Consider the following 19,055-nt stretch of genomic DNA (forward strand, 5'->3'; position numbering starts at 1 on the left):
AGAGAGAGAGAGAGAGAGAGAGAGAGAGAGAGAGAGAGGAGGCGGGGTTCAGCGGTAGTATAGGCACATGACACGTTCAACACTTGTCATCAAAACTCCATAGGAATAAGCACAGGGATATACTAACTAATTGAGGTGTCCATCCTAGTATAATAAACAAAAGTTAAATTAAAAGAAGCCCAACAAATGATGATTTAAAACTTACTTAGTGACACATAGTGCTTTAAAGTCTAGGCATCTGCTTACAGAGATCACTTTCATGATGTCGAGAAGGGCACAGGTGCCTCCCCACTTGGTAATGAGAAATTCGAGGCCCAGAGGTCAACATCTGGTGACAGCAGTGCAGGCCATGCAGGGTGGGCCTCAGCACTCTCTCGCTCTGCCTTTCCTGGCCATAGGCTCCTGGAGGGTCTGGGGAAGTCAGACTTGGCCCACCCCAGCCTCAAGACTGGTCTGTAGTTGAGTCTGCTCTATACAAGCAAACACAGGCTCCTGGGCCTGCACTTCACACTCATGCTGAGGCAGGGAGGGAAGACCACAGCAGCTGGATCACTGCCTTCTGGGGTCCTGCTTCTTCCCTGTAAGCAGGCCGAGGTGGGTGAATCCACATGTGTGCACACACGTGTGAGTAGTGCCTTCTCCACCCAAGACAGACCTAGGAAACAAGAAGTCTCTTTCTAGAACACAGCTCAACACGGAACCAGGAAGTAGGTCAGAAAGGCCCACAAGGCTTATTAATCCCTTCATTGATTCAACAAATGTAAAATGTTTACGGTCTGTGCACTGAAACTCTTGTGTACTTTGCTCGTGGAAAACCCACTCTAGGGCTGTTAACGGCTGCTTTGCAAGCAGGGCTGGCATCATGCTCCCCACCACGGAAAGCTGAACCCAGGAACCCGTGCCCAGGTAAAGCGTGGTACCCACACACTCTTGAGTGATCTGGAAAAGCTGTGTTATTCTAGTGTCTGTCTTCAGAGGCGCCTGGCTACTGATTTCATCGGGAGGGTTGAGAGGCCAGTCCCAGGCAGGCAAAGAGGGCAGCTGCCTTAAGACAAAGCAAGAACTCCAGAAGCACCTGGGGAAGTGGCAGGGGGAGACAGCATTTTGGACAGCGCTACTTGCTTGAGGACACCCATGGGTGTCAGGTTTCCAAGCTGAAGAATAGCAGTGAATTTGGACCACATTTCAGGAAGATGCTCCCTAACGGCAGTTAAAATGGATGTTTAAAAGTTTTGATGCTTGAAGGAGGCAACGTACAGCCAGCTGAAAACTCTATCCTACCTTCTCCTCAATCTCCAGATGGCCCGTGTCTAATACAGACGTCCGTAATATACAGCCCTCGGGCTTTCCCTCCCCAGCCAGAAGCCATATCGCATCTGTAAACCGCTCCTTTCTTTTGCAAGGCACATCCCAATTCTCCCTCCTGTTTGACTCTGTTTTGTCGTGTTTTACAGAGGGGGAAATAGAGGCCTGAAGAAGCGTGATGTATTGTGCAAGTTGCCACCGAGACCCACAAAAAGGCGGGGCTCCTGACACACCAGTCCAGGGCCTTTCAGTCCCCTAAGCCCTTCCTGGCTGGCCAGGAAGGTGACAGACTCCAAGCATCACCGAAACCTTGAATTGTCCCTAACCCCTTGAGTCTGGCCTGGCCAGAGGCCCAGCAGGCTCTGCTTCTTCCTCCTCTTACACAGGGCACCGACTGCTCTTGGGGGTCCTGTGGTGCTGAGGTGGCTCCTTTGCCCTCCCTCCTCCAACCCTCACTGTGGGATGGGGCAGAGATGCTTGGCGAGGGAGGGGAGGAGGGGTGGCAGAGAGATAGATGGACTGACTGACGGAAGGAAGCTCGCAGGCTGGTTGGTGGGAGGGGCGCATCTTGGCTCCCCCAGTCTAGTTATCTCATTTTTATGGGGGTGGGGGAGGGGAGGCTCTGTACTTCCTGAGCTGCTAAATGCTGTCACAAAAACATTTATTAATATGCAAATTCTAAGTGGCAATCTGGACCCAGTCGGGTTGTGCTAATTTGCACATTAATATCTGTCTTCAGGCTGGCCTCAGCCCTGGAGAGGGAAGCTTTAGGACTTGGGAAGGGGGACTTGGGAGGGAGGCTGCAAGTGGGGTCTAATGGGGGGAGAGGGTTACGGGCGTCTCCAGACTAGGGAGCAGGGACCCAGCCAGTCTGTGGTGGAGGAACGGGAGGCACCTTGCTTTGCAGGGTCAGCCGTGTCAAGACGGGACTAGGACACTGGTCTCTGGGCTCCACGGTGACAGAAGCCTGTCCATGGGTGTGGTGCGATGCCAGGGAGGGATTCTAGGAAGCAGCCCTAGTGTGGAGCAGGGAGAAATGCAGGGGCACAGCGTGGGCACTTGGCCTGGGCAGTGCCTCCTGCTCTGCCCCTCGGCCATGGGCACCTCTGGGGACAGGGAGGGCTAAGGAGCCCCATCCGATGTGTTTGTTCCCTGCTTCCTTTCCTTCTCACAGGGGACCCGTGTTTCCAAGTAAGCTCACTGGTAACGACAGGACCATTGGTTTCAGGTTTGCTACGTCAGCCCCATCTCAAACCCTCTCCTGTATCTGTAAACATACAGGCCTGGTCCACGTCGTTAGGACAATATGGCCTCTAGCCTGGACTGAGGTGATGTCAGCATCAGGGGATGTTCAGGAGGGAGGGCTGCTGTTGTGTGATAGCCTCCCCCCTCTAGCTAGTTCACAATTCCTACTAACTGGCTGTTAGCAGTGAGACCAGGGTATCACCTTCTATCTACCCAAGCAGTAATGCCCCCTGCTGGCTGGCTTTTGTCTCATGGGATGCATCTTCAAATTCTGCCCTGTGCAGGGAGTCATCTCTGGCATCCTCATAGCAATCCTATTTCTATGACATGTCACACATCTAGCTTTGTTCCTATAATTGCTTCGTATGTGAGTCTCTTTTTTTCACAGCTACACAGGGAGCCTTCCCCACGAAATACCTGGCAGGGAATGTATGTATCATTTGTTTTCCATATTACATATCAGAAATATTTTTCCTAAGTTTTATACCCATTAACATAATTAACATTGACAAAAATGTGAGGCATGACCAGCATATTATTTTCAGACACTATATTCATAGTATTCAAATGTGTTGTTTAGTGTTACTTCAGAAGTTAGATTTAGGAGTTCATTTAACCACAATAAACTATACTTGCAAATCTAAATATGGCCACTAGGTGGTGATATGTGCTTGGGTGTGCAAACCCCCTCACTCCCCATAGACTATTCCTGAGACCGTGAGTTAATGTATTTATCTTTCTTGCTTTCCTGTTTGTTTGCTTTTATGTTCCATGGATATCTTGCCCCTCTGGTTTAGCCCTCACGGTGCGGATCTGACCACAAAGTGAGACACACAGATGTTCAAAGCTATTGTGTGATGCGTGATAAAACCAAGTGTTCTGGAGGCGAAGAGGAAGTAGTGATTGACTTAAAGGAGGGGAGGGAGAGGAGACCTGTGGCTGAGGGAGAGTCCCCAGAAGGAAGAGCAGGTCCTGGGGACCACGGCTTGCCCCGGGCTGTAGGGGAAGGGCTGAGGAGGTATGTTGGGCTGAGGAGTGACTCCTGGAAACAGTACGTCCACTTTGTGGTAGGTAAGGAGGCAAAGGGATAGTGGCAGCATTGACCCTCAGTAGAAGAATTCCAGCTTCTCCCTTGCAGGCCTAAAGGAAGGCCATGATGGGAGACCTGATCCAGGCCTCTATCGCGGCATAAGGGCTGAACGGGAGGTCACTCCACTATGATGACAGAGCCACCCAGAGCTAGAGACAGTGTAGAAGATGGCACTGTTAAAGGAGAGAGAGAACGTGCTTCCCCACTAATTGTCCCTAGAAAAAGTCAAAATAGAGCTTTTGATTGAATTAAATTAACTTGAACGGGGCGCCATTAAAGGAGGGATTGAAAAGTCTGGTAAAACAGGCCATAAAGAAAACGCACCTAGGTGCAATCCAGCTCTTGTCTCCATAATCTTTAACTGTTATGGTCCTAAATAGTTTCTTGTTTCCTAAATTGTTTCCCCTCTAGGGCTTGAAAGAAGCCGTCCTTGACTAACCACTCACCGCCTTACTTGCTTCTCATACTGCGGGGTGCGTGCAAAGCCTGGTGCTGTGACTTCTCTTTGCACTGAGACTGCTTTGCTGCCCTCTATGGAGTGCATTTGCACTCCCAGTGACCTGAAGAAGAAGCCACCAGCAGGAAAAAAAGATGGTTCAATATGCCTCTCCCCCAGTCCTGGGCTTTCTAGGGTCTACCTAGTCCAAGCGGTGGTATTGGAGTAACGGATGCCCAGGGCTTTAGTCTCCCTGGCCCTGCCTGTCTCAGCTAGGAGCTTGTACTTTGATCTTCACTCAAGGTGCAGATTCTGATAGCGTTGGACATTGTTTTATTTTGTGCCCAGATCTTGTTGACAGAGACTCGGGAGGCCGCCCTCCTCCCGCTGCGGCCCTCCTCCTGCTTACTTACATTGGCTCAGCAGGGTTAACCCAGATCGCTGGTCTGAGCCAATGCAGGTCCACAGCAAAGCTGAGTGTGCTTCTGTGGGGCAGGCCTTGCTTCCCCGTTATAGGGGAAGGGGGCGTTCTGATCCTGCCCTGGGCCCTTGTTGGCCTTTGCATCCGCAGGACAAAGCCTCCTCTCCTTTCAAGTTCCTTCAGGGGGTTTATCAGGATCCTTGGGCTCTGAACCCAAGACTGAGACACCTCGTCTGGTTTGGGAAGGCTGGTGGAAGAGTCTGGGCTTTCCCAAGGCTTGGCTTCTCCCCTGCCTTGGGTAACCTCGCAAGGTGACTCTTCTGAGTAAGGCCCTCTCTTTCCTACCTTGGTTTCTTCTAGCTCCAATTCCAGTAGAATTTGAAGCTGTCCATGGCACCCCAAGACTCAAACCCAAGGCCCAGCGAAGGAACCACGGGAAAGGAAGTATCTTGTTAAAGCAGAGAAGACCCAGCCTTGGGCGAGCCTGGATTCCCGGGGAAGCCCACCTTCTCCATGGTATCAATCCAGACCTCCCTCCGTCCCTACCATCAGTTGACTCTCTGTGGGAGTCTTCCCTGTCATTGTCCTTGCTTTGCAGCAACCCCCCTGCAGGTGGCTAATACTGTAGTGTGCCTTGGGTAGGTCTCCCCCGACCCCACGAGCCAGTTTTATTGAGGGGAGGGAAAAGAGGGGACACCATCTCTGGGGTACGAGCGGGGCTTCTCTGAAGGGGGAAAGAAGGATGAGGATGTGGGGTCAGTGCTAATGCAATACAGCAATCAGGCTTGATCACAAGGGTACCGGAGGTGGGGGGCAGGGAGGAATACTGTCTCTTCCTCTCAAACAGGCCACCTGATGCTTCTGCCTCTTACTCAGCCTCTTCCCTTGTCTCCTGCCTCCCTCTCCCTCTCGCTCTCCCTCTCCTCTCCTCTCCTTCTCCTTCTCCTTCTCCTTCTCCTTCTCCTTCTCCTTCTTCTTCTTCTCCTCCTCCTCCCTCTTCCTCTCCCTCCTCCTCCTCCTCCTCCTCCTCTTCTTCTTCTCCTTTCTTTATTTCTCCCTAACCCCGTTCCCTTTCCTTGCCTCCTTCTGAGTTACCAGCGATGGTCTGGCCTGTGATTAGCCCCAGCACCGTGGCTGCCCCACTTTCCTGTTGCAGGCCCTCTCAGTTCCCAAGGAGCTGAGGCCGCAGCAGCACAGCCCTTTCCGGTCTGCCTCTGTGATCATTAGCATAGTGGGCCACACCGGGCACAGTTGTTACAGCCAGCTCTAGAAGGAGGGAGGCACAGTACCGGGGAGCAACAAGGACACCTCCAACCACAAGCTCACCCCTTCTTACCCTGTCTCCTTCCTTGTCTCAAGTCCCAACCCTTGGCTCCTGCCCGGAGTGGTGCTGTTCAGTCCTTGTCACCTTGGGTGCATCCTTTTTCTCCAGGAGGCCGTGCCTGGCACCCTGAGGGTACTCTTGGGACATTTTGCCAGCTCATCATTCTCCAGGATTTTTCTGGGTACTTCAGTGATCCAGGCACTGTGGCTGCCTCCTGGTGGACAGGGTGAGGACATCTGGCGCACTCAGCATCCTTCACCCAGCACCTCCAGCGCAGGGGGCCGCACCCCTGCTAGTTCTTGATGGTCAGTTTGAATCAGAAGAAGCACAAAGTTTGAGAGAGATAAATAAGGCTGACAGCTGGGAGCACACCTGAACCGTGAGGCTGATACAAAATGAGGCTTAGACTGACTCTTGTCATGTCCAGATATAGCAAGGCAGAGAACTGGGCGTGGCATAGAGGGAGGGGGCGTTTCAAGTAGCCAGCACTGATGTCTCTTGTCAGTCAGCCCAGTCCATTCTGGTCCCAACCCATGTCCACAGAGTGACTGTCTAGCCGCTGAGCACGGCAGGCTACCAGAATACAAGGCTCCTAAAATTTATGGCTAGACTTTACGACAATGGAAATATTTTTTTAATTGAGGCTTGCACCACCATTACACTGCTAATTTAATTATTCCCTATATTTCATCCATCACCATCTGATCCACTGGAAGCAAACAGCTCGTCTTCCTGACAAGAAAGCACCAAATTAATTAAAAGTGTGTGCAGGACAGAGCTGGCTGGCCTGTGATCTGCTCACCAACGCCGGACCTCTGGGTGCTCCCAGGGGAGAAAGGGAAGGCAGGACTCACAAACTTGCCAAGACTGTCACCTCCAAGAAATGTGTCTAGCTCTTTCCAACAGCCGCGCAGTCACACAGCCCAGACATCCCACGTGCAGGTGAGCAGTAGACACATGGAGAGACAGAGCCTCCAGTGTGCCAAGCACAAACTTCTCACACCTCTTTGGTTCCAGACAGCTATGCACAGACAAAGAATGCCATGCTGCCTCACAATAAGGCCTGGCAGAGACAGCCTGGGCACCTGACACTCACTCATGTGACATAAATCCTTTGTGGGAAGACCCAAGGTATGCTTTGGGGACCCAGGGTCCCTTCTGAAGAAGAATATGTATCAGCTTGCCTTGTCCCACAACAGCTCTTCGCCAGGTAGTCGCCTGGGGATCATCAGTGCACGCCTCTGCTGTCATGCTGGCCTACCTAAGGATGTCAACCCCTAAGACACTTGGCCACCCCTTCCACGCATGCAGGTGACCTACATCCATGGATACAGACAGTATTGAACTGCCCGCACCCCACTGTGGTTTCGGGGAGGTGTCTAAGGAATGTAGTAGCTGCACACGTCAGGACAGTCACCTAGAAATGTACACTCCTTTCTGCACCCTGCAGCAGATCCCTGCTGGATTCTCCTCTATTCAAACACAGTTCCTGGAGACCCTGGGAAGGGAATGACGGGCAACATCAGTGCCCTAGATCCAAGGCATGAGGCTGTGCTCTAGCCTGCCTCAGGAATGCCCTGACCACAGAGAACGCTGAAAGGGAAGTTGCTGTTGTTTCTCTGCTTTTTTCCTAGGCATTCTTTGGGTTACCTAAGGCAAGTTTCATTGCTGGGACAATCAATCCCCATGCAAGTGAGTGGGCCACACACACCTCCCTCCCTCCCTCTCTCACTCTCTTTCTCTCTGTCTCCCTGTCTCTGTCAGTCTGTCTCCCTCTCTCTCTCTGTCTCTCTGTCTCCGTCTCTCTCTGTCTCTGTCTCTTTCTGTCTCTGTCTCTGTCTCTGTGTGTGTGTGTGTGTGTGTGTGTGTGTGTGTGTGTGTGTTTGGTGAATGGTCCATGAAGGACAGCCAGCAGAGGAGAGGAAGAATCTCTGAGGGTGCTTAGTAAATACTGAGTGATGAATGAGAGGGAGGGAGGGAATGGAGTATGTGGGAGCTTGCGGATGCTGCTGGCCATGGTAGTACTGCTGGTACTCAGTGCAATCCTCCTAAATGCCTGGCACAGCCATCTATAGTACTAACTGACGGACCCTTAACTAGCGCTCTAGATCCCAGGGAAGTGAAAAGCAGTGTCAAGCCCTACAGGGAGTGCACTATAGGTCCTCCCTGATGTCCCCATACCTGGAACTTGTGAGTGGTCACAACAATGTCTTGTGTGAGAAACTGCCTCTTTGGTCATGTCCGGTCTCTTCTCTCTGGCTTTGTGTGCCACCACGTGAGGGATATGGGGAGGAGGCAGGAGAGGGATAGACCGCCTGTGAGGGGACCCTGAACTGTAACTAGGATGTGGCAGAGACCAAATATAAGCAGCGGGGAGGGAGCTAGGATTGAGCTAGGATTCTCATCAAAAGCATCCGGCCCCTGCACTTATCCTTGCTTCTGCAGAAGGCCATAGCATCCAGGACCCAGGTTAAGCCTTCCCTTCTCCACCTGGAGCGCTTGCTGAACTAACTCTGCCATCTTTCTGGGGCTACACTCATGCCCACACTGGTGAACTGGCCCTGGTGCCCCTGCCTCATGTTGCTCCTCAAGTTCCATAGCCCAGTAGCCTGCCCTTCCCCTTCCAGACAGTTTTTGTGTTCAAATGGCCCTGTCTTTCAGGCTGGTCCCTCCCTGTGTCTTGGTTTTGCTGTGGTCTGGTTATGTCTCCCGACCCGTGCCACAGTTCCCTTCAGTTGTATCCAGAGAATAATTCATGCTCAAAAGCATCACAGCCTCGTCCCACACATTCCTTCTCACCCCCGTGGTGGAGAAGGTGACAGAAAGCATCATTTCTCTCCAGAATAGGCTGGTTGGAGGGAAGACCTCTGAGCTGACTATTAAGTCTGGCTGTAGCTCCATGTATTTGGAGCTTTACCGTCCAGCCCACAAGTTCCCAAATAGCCATACTAAGGTTTAATATTAATTATCATTCTTTGATCAATGGCTCAGGCATACCACTGACTAGCTCTCACAATTAAATTAACCCACTTCTATTATTTTATTTTTTACCATGAAGCTTGTGGTTTGCAACCTCACATCTTACCTCTCGAGTGCCTACATGGCATCTCCTTGACTCTGCTTTCTTTCTCTCTCTGTGTCTGTCTGGTTTTCCCACCTAGCTATATTCTGCCTTGTCATGGATCAAAACAGCTTTATTCATCAACCAATAAAAGCAACATATATTTGCAGCATACAGAGGGACATCCCACAGCATCCATGAATGTGTACCCCCAATAAATCCTTGATACCCCTTTGAACGAGCTCTCGTGAATTCCCTACAGTTCTGCATCTATAAAAGGACCCACCTAGCCATGCCTGAGAATGCTTACACAGAGGAAATTTATTTATTTGCTGATCTCAGAGAGTGTCACTAGTCCTGGCCATTCTAAAATTCCCTGTGTAGCAGAAGATTGTCTCGATCTTTCTGTCTCCACCTCTCAAAGTTGGAATTCCAGGTCTACACCACCATGCCAGTTGATGCGGGCTAAGGATTAAACTCAAGGCCTTGCACATGCTAGGCAAGCACTCTGTTAACTGGTCACACACCCAGTCCCATAAGAGCTTTGAGGCCGCCCATAGCAGCCACTTCCTCAGCTTCCCCCTCCACCAACCCCTTATCTCATCAGGTATTGTACTTAGTCACTTGATAACCTCCCAGAGCTCTGTTGAGTCAGGTTTGAGTAAGTTCTACATAGTAGTTTTGGGAATTTGACTGCTAAGTACTCCAAGGAGCTCAGAACCTAAAGCAGAAAGAAGGGTGTGTGTGTGTGTGTGTGTGTGTGTGTGTGTGCGCGCGCGTGCGTGTGTATGTGTGTGTATGTGTGTGTGTATGTGTGTGCGTGCGTGTGTATGTGTGTGTATGTGTATGTGTGTGCGCGTGCGTGTGTGCGCGTGTGTATGCGTGTGTGTGCGTGTGTGTGCGTGTGCGTGTGCGTGTATGTGTGTGCATGTGTGTGTGCGTGTGTGTATGTGTGTGCATGTGTGTGTGTGCGTGTGTGTATGTGTGCATGTATGCATGCATGTGTGTGTGCGTGTGTATGTGTGCATGTGTGCATGTGTGTATGTGTGCGTGTGTGTGTGCGTGTGTATGTGTGTGTATGTGTGCGTGTGTGTGTGCGCATGTGTGTGCGTGTGTGTTTCCTGCACTTCAGAAGTTCCTTGTTGCCCCCAGGCACAGTACAGACGTCATCTACTATGGCATTTCTTTCTATTCACGAAGCTCTGTACTCCAGTGCTAAAAACACCCTGCAACTCACACTCCACAGGCCACTTTTGTTACAGCAATGTACACACACACACAAACACACACACACACAGACAGACAGACAGACAGACAGACAGACAGAGACAGAGACAACTGGACAATTGGGCATGGAGCTCTAGCCATGCACTTGAACTAGGTGGGAGAACAGTTCTCCCTCCACCCTTCATGCCAGTCTGGTTCTAAATGATTAGTTGTTGATGAACATGTATCACCAGGGAAGGCGGCACAGAGCCTATCGACGGTTGGCTGGAGGTAGAGGTCAGATTGGGGAAGTCAAGGCTGCCATCTTGGGAGAAAACTAAACAAAACAGAACAGAACATGTCAGAGACTTTCCCAGCAATGGGAGGCCCCACTCCCTAAGGGTTGGGGAGAGGTGGTGTTGTTTAAGGACTTCAGATGCCTGTGCCACTCACCTAGGCAGATTTCACCTCCCAAGCCAGGCAACCTGCCTCCCAATCCTCTAAAGAATAGAACAATGGCTTAGTGGAGAGTCAGAAACACTAAAACCAAATAGAATTAAATGGGAGATATTCCTTTAGGTGACTTAATATAAATTAAGCAACATCAATTATTACAATCTACAAAAGCCTGGGGGGGGATAGAGAGAGAGAATTGCCCCACCTCCTCAGTGCGGAGCTGAACTGCAGCGACCGCTCCCGGGTTTGCATGACAAAAGCACTCGACAAACAACAACAAATTGCCAGCTTGTCGGGGGCCTCGGGGCACTCGCTACAACTGGCGCGTTCCTCCGGGCGGCGCTGGGCTTCCTGCCCGCGGGAGGGACCCGCGGCAGATGCTTAGAGACGGTAGGCAGGGCAGGGGGAGGGGGCGGCCTCCACAGCAACGGAGCAGTGACTGCGCTGGAGCACGTGGAGCAGGCGCTTGTCGCCGCTGTCTTGCTGCTGGACCAGCCGGGGTTAACCGGTGACCCTGCAGGAATCATGGGCTTCCCCTCCCCCGCCCCCTCCCGGGACGTCAGGACTGTCCTAGGCCCAACTAACACAACCAGGTGACCGAGTCGCACCTGCCCATGCATCCAACCCCTCCTCAGGCTTGGCTGGGAGAGAAGAGAGCCTCTACCCTCGGTTCTCCCAATATGAGGCCCAGGCAGATGGCTGGCCAGAGCTAAATTGATTCATAATGATTTGTGTCTCTTCCCTGCCCGGCAACGGGTACCTTTTCATTAGAGACACAGATGTCTTAATAAGGAGGCGCCAGGCCCTCCCACCACAGGCAGCCTCAACATCTCTCCATCCACCACAGACAGATGCGGGGTGGGGCACAGAGCCGAGAGGCGGCAAGTGTGCCATAGCGAGCGGGGGTCCAGGCTCCACACACCAGTGGTTGGCTTTCCACTTCCCCCAAGATGGGCAACTGTGGTCACCTCCTTCATCTGAGCTGCTCAGTGCACACACCAAACCTTCTTTTGCAGGGTTGCCATGGCAGGCTCCATCCACAGCTTCCTGCCTTCAACCCGTGTCTTCTAGACCCAATTACACCTGCCCATTGCCAGCCCTTACAACAGAAACAGCAACAACAAGACCAACCACCCAACCACCCAACCACCACCACCACCACTAAAACAAAACGAACAGGCCATTCAGCACCACGGACAGAGATTACAATTGCCCTCTGCTGTGTAAATGTTCATGGGCTGTCCCATTCCCTATTTAAAGTCCACCCCCCACCCAAAGGCTACATCCCATGTGAAACTTTACTTGTACCCGAGGTCCTAAAGTGGAATTATTTTGTGCCAATTCCTCCTACACTGCTTATATGGCTGTGTCTCTGCGCCCATCCCTTCCCTACCCATGCTCGTACCTTTATGCCCTAGCTGTTCCCTAGAGATTTGTAGAGACAGTTCATGAATGTCCTGGTGCCTACTATTAGTTACCTGTCATTCTGAGGTCAGTAATACTTGTCCTTTTACAATGGGAGCCCCTTGTAAAACATCAGTCCTTGTGAGGTACCCATCTCACAGTGTGAATCTGTCCCTGAGATGCTCCTATGCCTGAGGGGACAACTTCTTCAACATAGGCCAATCCAAATGACCTCTTGTTATGAAAGGGCTATCCATGATTGCCAGGGTTTGAGGACTCCAACTAGGGTATGAGACTGGTTCTGAGGCCACAGCTGCCTCTTCACATGAGGAGAAATGTCATGGGGGTATTTCTACACCAGGAATATGATGCCAGGTGTGATATCCCTAGCCTGGAGTCCTGGCTCTCTTCATCTTCCCTCACTCATCCTAACTTCCCTAAAGCAGTCCACACACTAATAATGTTCCCTTCCCAGACACCCACCACCACCAATTCTCGCCTCCATCGTTGTCTCCTCCTCCTCCTCCTCCTCTCTTCTTCATTTCTTACTCTCTCAGTATGATGGCCTGTCTGTGTTAACCCATCTTATGGCTGGACCCTGGATTGTCTGCATGGGTGAGTTCTTTTATTTTTTTCCAGCAACAAATATAAATTGGCAGTGCCTTTGACTTTTGACATATCCCTTGGAGTCCCACAGAGACTCGGGTGCCTGACCTTGTGGGCAGTCAGGTCTGAAGTTACGCTAACTCTAACCTTCCCAAGCAGCCACACGGCACCCTGATACCTGTCCGCAGATCTCCAGGTGCAGCCCATTCTACAACCTGCCAGCTCGTGTCAGAACAGCATGTGCCACAAGGCTTGAAGAATATGTCATCACAAGAAAGCCAGGAGCTCCAAATTCTTGTCCTAGCTCCGCTGCCCTTTTCCCATCTGCACATTTCTGGCTGTTGAGAACATGCCTCAAGACGGTGGCTTTGAATAGGCTGTTCAGATTGGAAACCTGAACAACTGAAAGATCAAGCTGATGGTAGCTGTCCTGAGGGGAAGGAGCCTGCGTGTGTCAAGCTGTGCTCTCTGCTCTGAGCTTAGCACATAGTAGGTGTTCAGTAAATGCAGGCTTAATGGATACAGCCACTCTGCCCTGTCAGTGCCCAGGGGACAGAAAGCATGAATGATGTAGGAGGATGGACAGAGCTAGGAGTCAATGTGAGGTGGGGTATTTGTTTTGTTTTTCCTTTCTGCTTGTTCACCTAAGGCTCATGGACAGCATGGCTAGACCAAGGATATTCCTTACCAAGAGTCTTTTAGAACAAGCCAAGAACCCGTCCATTCCGCCTCTCCAAGCATCTCCCAGGCAACCAGGCTCCGCTCATGTCTTTTGTTTTTCTTAATGAAAGCAGCAAGAGCCAGGATTCCGTTGAAAGGTGCAGCCTGGAGTATGGATGTCTTCATCCTGGCTGCACCACTGGTGTGTCTGCCTGGGCTGGCAGCTGCACTAGGGGCCTCCTGGGGCACACTAGGCAGGTGAGTTTAGGAGCCTCCAAAATCACAGCTCGAATTCTTCCTTAATGCCCCAGTACTTTTAGCTTCTTATCCCAAAAGGTACACGGTTTTCTTGTGCTCTCTCCTATGTGGGCATTCAGCAATTGCTCCATGCTTCTTGTTTGGATCTGACTGTGTGTGTGTGTGTGTGTGTGTGTGTGTGTGTGTGTGTGTGTGTGTGTGTGTATGTGTGTGTGTGTGTAAGCCAGAGGTAAACCTCAGGTGTTGCTCTTCAGGAGATGTCTACCTTGATTTTTATATTGTATTTTATTTATTGGGTTTTGGGGAGTGCCATGGAGTATGTGGAGGTCAGAGGACAACTTTCAGGGGTCTGTTTTCCATCACAGGTTCCAGGGATTAAAGTGAGGTCACCTGGCTTGTGTGGCAGGCATTTACCAGCTGAGCTCTCTTTCCAGTCCCCTCAGTTTTTTGAAACAGGGCCCTGCACTGCTACCTGGAGCTGGCTGATTAGGCTAGGCTGACTGGCTGGTTTTGCCTCCCAAGCACCGGGATTACAAATTCATGCCACCGTGCCTGACTTTTGTTGTGGGTGCTGGGGTCGGGCTCAAGTCTTCATGGTTGCACAGCAAGCATTTTAATGACTTGAGCTATCTCTCCAGCCCTGCCGGTGACATTTTGAAGTCTCTGCAGTGTTGGCAGCCCCCAGGGTCTCATGCTCTCACTTACTGAGCCCTGGGTGTATCTGTATGTAAGCACACCTCATCGGCGGAGAGGGATTTACATGGCTGTACTAGGACTATACTAGGACCCTGTGGAATAGTGACATGGGCTTTTTTTTTGTATCAGGGAAGGGATCCTGGTGTCGCTGGGGTAGAGCTGAGCTGAGGCCTGGACCTAGGTCTCTGTCTTGGAGCCCAGCATATTCCAAGACTCCTGTTCTTAGATCTGGGGTCTCCTGGGATCTGCTTTGTTCTCTTTTAACACAGTCACTTCCGAGCCTTGGGTCTGCTGACCGGGCAGGCCCCACTTTTTTGTCACACCTGCCATGCACCACAGGCCTGGGGCAGGCTAGTGGCGGTGGCAGTGGGGCTGTAGACAGGCCCGCCACCCCTAGCCAAGGCTGGAGCTTCAGAGTGCAAACATGCAAAGTGGGTTTGGGAGTTGCCTCCCACTGAGGGAGTTGGGAGGGCTTTTACGTCCTGTGGGGACCCGTGCCTCCTTCTCTTTTAAGGAGTCCAGACTAAATTGCTTCCTTTTCTAAACTTCTGGAGTTGGGAAGTTATAATTGAGAGCATCCTAGAGTCAGGGCAGAAGGGGCCAGTGAAAGCCTCTAGCTGGGAGGGTGGGTGCCCGTTGCTGGCCCTCTCCACCCGTGGGCCTACTCGTGAAGACCCCAGTGGCCAGAGAGGAGGGTAAGAGGCAACCTACCCAGGAGGAGGGAGCACGCCACAGCTTTGTGACTCAGAAGGACATCCTTCTGGAGAGCCTGTGGCTTGGTTGGAAGCCCCTCTCACCAGGGCCAGGTATGACACGGTGATTCCAAGTGTGGAGCTGTAGGTCATGGCGGGGGACTCCTTCTCCCCAAAGTCCTAGTCAGAGACAGATCTGCCTTTCACTGCTGCGTGGTGGCCTCCTGTGAAGTGGAGGTGGTCGCGTCCAGAGGTGGCGGGAATGCCTGACAGAAACACCACAGAGGGTGACTGGGCCTCAGGCTGAGTAACCCACAAAGATTTTCAGCTCCCCTCGCCCCCACCCCCATCAGAAATACTTGTTGAGGATGGGTAAGATGTCTCAGTGGGCAAAGCATGTCCTGGCCTCTTTTCCATTGAATCAAGCTCTCAGCATTAATGGATTGAGCCAGACTTTCATTCCCTCTGTCTATTTTATCCATTGGGTCATAAAGGCCTCCTGAGTCTGGGGTCCCAGGCCTGGAATGACTGTGGTTCACTGGAATTTTCTAATAAAAAAAGAAACCAAAACATTTGACATTTCTGAGCACAAGGTGTTCTTTCTCGATGGGTTTGATAAACAGGGTCCCTATAAAGGTGAAAGGAGAGAGTCAACTCCACAAAGTAATTCTGCAGCCTCCTTAAGCTCGCTGCTACACACACACACACACACACACACACACACACACACACACACACACACACCAAACAAACAAATGATCATACAAATGCTGACTACCAACACAGTGCTTTTACTAGTAGACTGGACAGCTGCCAGCAATAGAAGGCCTCAATGAACAGAAATGCAAGATGCCTGAGACTGATCTTGTAGCCCAAGGTCAATTTACAACATAGTTGCACACTTGTCCCGCAGGACCTCGCTAACCACATGATGGCAGGATGACTTGTCTACTTACAGGTGACAGTCTTGTGTGGTTCTGACTTGTCTACCTACAGGTGGCAGTCTTGTGCGGTTCTGACTTGGGGTGATTCTTGCCCTCCCACTAGCCGTGTGAACTCGAGCAAGACTGTTCAGCTGTTTTGGCATCAGTGTTCTGAAACACACCCTCTTCAGGGTTTCCCTTGGTCCACAATCCGTCGTCTCTCACTCATGAAGATAATCCTTCCTCACTGAATTGGGATGGACTGGGGCAAACTGGTGAGGCGTTTAGTACTGGCCTCACATGGTGGTCTAGGTGGTTCTCTGACGGAATTTCCTGCATGAGAGCAACATTTATAATTGGCAGCCACAATCAGTTGGCTCTAAGTAAAGGGAGTCATTCTTAATTAAGCAGGTGGCCCTTATCTAATCCATCGAAAGACTTTAAGTGCAAAAGTGAGTTTCCCCTTAGGAAGAGGAAATTGTGCCTCAGGACTGTGGCGTCAATTTGTGGCTAATATTTTCTGGGTTGGTGGACTGCCCCATAGAAGTCAGACATGGCAATCAACGTCAAGGTAGTCTTTGAAATCAATCAGTTTATCTATCATTTATCTAGTCTCTCTCTGTGACACAGTGTCTGTAAACCTGACACAACACTGTGTATGTCTGGGAGGAGGGAACATCAGTTGAGGAATGCCACCCTTAGACTTGCTTGTACACAGGTCAGGGGTGGGGCATTATTGATGCGGGGGAGCCCAGGACACTGTAGGCAGTGCCATACCGGAACAAGCGGGCCCAGGCTGTGGAGGAAGGGTGACTGAACAGGCTAGAGAAGCAAGTCAGTTTGCAGAACTCCTCCATGGTCTTTGTTTCAGTTTCTGCCTCTAGGGTCTCGCCTTGAGCTCCTGCCCTGGGCTTCCCTCAATGATGGCCTGGAAACTGTAAAATGAAGTATATCCTTTCTTCTTCAGGTTATGTTTGCTTATGATATTTCTCAGAGCAATAGGAAAGTAAAGCAGGAATCTATCACCCGTCTGTCTGTCTGTCTGTCATCTATCTATCATTTGCCATTCCCCTATCCTTTTTCTCTTTCTTTGGGAACCCTGACATATATACCTTGCCAAGGAAATGTATTTGTAGCTTCACATATTCCCAGGAAATGCTCCATAGAAACAAACCAGCCTGCTGACTTCAAGAGCTGGAGAGGGATCATTTTAGGTGTATTTACCGAGGTATTGGGAGACATGGACTCTTCATAAAAGCTCCCCAGCTCCAATTGTACAAATCAACTTCATGTTCTCAGTCCGCCTTCTTGGCCAGATTCCTAAGGGCCTCCCAGATTTCAGGACCCCAGGCCCAGAATGGCTGCAGCTCACTGGAATCTCTATTTTTTGAAACATTTGACTGGTGTCTACTTGACTGCTCTGAGCAGATGATGTTCTTTGTTTATGAGAGAAATTAGGCCAAATCCAACTTTTCCACAGATGGAGAAGCCTGAATTATTTATCAGGGGCTCATGAATTTGGTTCTGGCAAATGGCAGGGCCGAGGGCGGCTGATTTGTGTTCCACAGTTGGAACAGCCTGGTCTCAGCGGGTCCTGAGCCTTTTTGACACAACACTGGGTCTGGCAGGGGCGCTGGAGCCCCTTGGCTTTCTTCAAGGAACTCCACTGGTTCTGTGTGGCCAGGCCCGGTAAGGCCTTAATTGGCTACTGGGATGCTGAGTTCTTCTGAAGCCCTGCTGGCCGGCTGCAGGCTGCCTGGGGATGTGGTGCTGTTTCTTTCAGAGAGGGAAAGGGTGGGTTTGCTGTGCTAGCACATGACAAACTTACCGGGCCTGCCTTCTCTCAGGTAGCCATCTTTCTATTTAGTGCAGCCATGTGGCAGGGGGTGAAACTCCCAGTGACTACTGTGTGAAGCCCTGTCCCCTGCTCCTCATCACTCACAGAAGGGAGAGTGAGCTCTCTGGTAGGGGAGGGACTCGGAAAGGTGTCTCACATCTGTGGACTGACATTAACTCCTTTTGAGCATGTGGGGGGTCTTGGGCAGACATGTATTTCTTTATTTTGTCTTCAGGACAGCCCGAGGAGCCATTCCTTCAGATGCAAGGACACCCAGGAGCTTGTTTAGCTTGTTTAGGAATTTCTAGCAAGTGAGCCAAAGAGCCCCGTCCAGGCAGTGCTTATTACACAACAGGACAAAGGTGCAGGCGTCCCCAGGTATGGGTGAGGTCCCAGAAAACATTCTACCCCTAAGCATACCCTCGTGTTTGAGTGAGGAGAAAGAAGGAAGCTACTCAGCATCTAGCCTATCTTGATGGCTTGTTTGGGGATTCCAGCCGCCGAGTGCAGCTACTCCCATACCAAGCAGTGGTCCTGTGGTACTAGGGAAGGTCATCGTCTTTGACAGAGCTTTGGGAGGGGTGCATGAGGAGCAGATACAGAGGGAGGGAACACATGGCTAGCCAGCCACAGCAGCCCAATCAGCCCTGGAGATCATTGGAATGACAGATGTCACAGTCCAATTGCTCTCACACTAGCCTGTCCATCTCTAGTAGCTACTTACATTGTGGCTGTGATAAAACCCTTGACAAAAGCAACTTAAGGAAGGAATAAGTATTTACTCTGGTCCTGGGTTTCAGAGGGTACAGCCCATCACAGCAAGGAAGGCATGGCCGAGTTCTTGGCAGCAGGAAAGTATGGACTCTCTTCCTCTCCCCTGCCCCTTTTTATCCAGTCCAAGGCTCCAGCCCACATCATGGTGCCCCCCACATTCAGGGTATACCTTTCCTCCTCAGTTAGAACTTTCTGGAAACATCGCCAACACATAACAGAGGTGTGTCTCCTAGGTGACTCCAGATCCAGTGCAGCTGACAGTGAAAATCAGCCATTATGCCACCCAACACACTCACACAGATTGGGTATCTCATCTTCTGGAGGCTGTCACTCATTCGAAAAAAGGAGACAGGGATCTAGCACTTCCAACCTTGAGTTGGCATGACCTGGGCCTGGAGTGCCCACATGGAGGCTTGGGCCAGACCGTCTGTTCAGCTGTGTTGCCCCTGGCCATAATCCACAGTTTCCTTGGAGCTATCTGGTCTTTTATTATTATTATTATTATCGTGTATGTACGCATTTTGTGTGTGTGTGTGTGTGTGTGTGTGTATGGGGGGGCACAGCACATGTACAGAGACCATAGGATAATTTAATGGAGTCATTTTTTTCCCTCTGTCTTTGCTTGTGTTGCAGGGATTGAAATCAGGCTATAAGGTCTTTA

General features: G+C 51.0%; 1 protein-coding gene across 25 annotated transcripts in view; it reads right to left on the reverse strand.

Moving 5' to 3' along the window:
• The window catches only part of Celf4 (CUGBP Elav-like family member 4), a 277,565-nt gene that overhangs the window by 103,326 nt on the left and 155,184 nt on the right, over nt 1-19,055 (reverse strand). The window lies entirely within an intron of this gene.

This window comes from Mesocricetus auratus, unplaced genomic scaffold, assembly GCF_017639785.1.
Source record: "Mesocricetus auratus isolate SY011 unplaced genomic scaffold, BCM_Maur_2.0 Super-Scaffold_100015, whole genome shotgun sequence".
Lineage (NCBI taxonomy): Eukaryota > Metazoa > Chordata > Mammalia > Rodentia > Cricetidae > Mesocricetus > Mesocricetus auratus.